This window comes from Fukomys damarensis, unplaced genomic scaffold, assembly GCF_012274545.1.
Source record: "Fukomys damarensis isolate Sample0158 unplaced genomic scaffold, DMR_v1.0_HiC HiC_scaffold_16, whole genome shotgun sequence".
NCBI classification, from domain to species: domain Eukaryota; kingdom Metazoa; phylum Chordata; class Mammalia; order Rodentia; family Bathyergidae; genus Fukomys; species Fukomys damarensis.
In genome coordinates, this window is record NW_022900928.1 from 74065552 (window position 1) to 74067632 (window position 2081).

Below are 2081 nucleotides of genomic sequence, written 5' to 3' on the forward strand. Positions count from 1 at the left end.
AGTGACTTTATTAATTTTTAAAATTGGTATTATATGATGTAAACATAGAACAAAAGAGTCAAAGGGACATATGAAAAAAGCATGATTTCCACTCCTGCAACTGGCCACTTAGTTCTTCTTCCCATTCCCAATATTCCCAGGCCTTGTGTCTCTTTTCTGAGACTTTCTATATGCATGTTTTCTTTAAAAAGAAAATCTCTTTCCCACTGAAGCAGTTTCTCTGGGCTGTTTGGGAACTTCTCTGCATGGTAGCAAAAGGGAAAAGTGTGTAATTCCCAGCCAATGCAGAACAGCAAAATCCTCCTTTATACAAACGATTGTCCTCAGAAGAATGGCTAACATGGTGTGCGTCCACTCTCGCAGTACTCACAGCAACCTTGGGTAGTAGTGCTACCATCATCCTCTTTTTTCAGATGTGCAAACTGAGGGTCGGAGAGGTTTAGAAAATTTTCTGGTCACCCCGCTATTAGGTGACAGCGCCAGGATTTGAGTCTCGGCCTCTCTGCGTAATGCTGACGCTTGGCTACCATACAACTGTTCCTAGAAAGAGGAAGTGGAAAGTACTTGGGATTTTGCAGACTAAAGTCTATTTAAGATGGAGGTCTACATAGAAAACAGCCCAAATCCAATCTCCTACTCAAATGTCATGGAGAAATCTATCGGCAAAGAATATCCCAAGTTTCTTCAGGAGATTTTTCTCACCTAGGTCAGGGTTTGCATGAATTTGAGAGAGTAAGAGAGCCGTGCCAGAAAATAGAAGCAGTGCACATGGAGAAACATCCCAGCCCTCCTCTGGGCAGATACACGAGGAAGGGAATTTGTGCACAAGGAAGGCCAGAGCTGGCTTTCAGGGAGGAGGTACCTCAAGACTCGCTGTGCCTGAATCAGCCCTTTAGCACCTGCTTCTGTGAGGGCCCTAAAAAGACTACACCACCACCCCATGCACAGCTACTCTTCACTACTGACCATGGAGAGGAACGCCCTGGTCAGTGTGACGACACCAGGGCAGCATTGTCCAGCAGCCCCCAGGGCCTGCACACAGACAGACTTGTACTAAGAGCTCGGTCATCATGCCAGACAGAGATGATTGCTCTAATAAGGACAGAGGTGACCCACCGGAGCCTGCCTTGGCCCCAAGCCTCTCGTTAATGAGACTTCCTCTGGAGAAAGGGCCTCTTGGTGGGTGGGGGTGGGGCACAGGGGCAGCAGAACAGCTGGAGGCCAGACACTGAGGCTGTTTATTAGAAGACAAAGAGAGAACTTTGCTCCCAGCACTGAGGTCAAACTCAAGGTATCCCTGGGAATGGCAGGGGAATTTATGAAGTGAGGAGACAACAGAGCTGTGGGCTGGCCCCTGCCCCAACCCAGGTGCCTCAACCCCTCTCCCCAAGTTCTGGAAAGCGTTCGCCTTGGTAGAGCAAGATTCTCCAGCCCACTTGAGGTCTTAGAACTGGTTGGAAATGAGAAGACTGTGACAACCACTTCCAACAGCCCCAAACCAACTACCATGCATGCCTGGCCCACATCCGGGTCATACACATGCAGCCTCCACCAGGGGCTGGTCATAACCTGAGTGGTGGAAGCCTCCAAGGACGAACAGCTGGGTCCCAGCTTTGTGACCACAAAACAAAACAAAGGAGACAGAAATGAACAACTTCTGTGCACACCGCACCATTCCCACTCCGATATTCTTGGCTGTATAATCAAAGAGTGGATGTGGACCTTATCTGGGATGGAGTGGCCTTCCTGGGACTTGGAACAGGAAGGAATCCAAGTAGTACATATTTTGGGAAACTGAAGAAACAGATGAGAGGAGAGACATGAGTCACATTCAAAAACATGAATTCAGGCACTTCAGGTGTGGAATAGGCAAGTTTTCCATGGACATTAACTTCCTTTTATAATGAAAAGAAGTTGTATGAGTGGAGAGTGAAAGTACATATGGGTATAAATGTGTATAGGACCAGGGATTTAGCTCAGTGGTTCTGGCACCTGCTTTACAAGCACAAGGACTAGAGTTCAATCCCCAGTACCAAAAAAAAAAAAAAAGCCTTAAGTGTATAAATGTGTAGCTTGTAAGT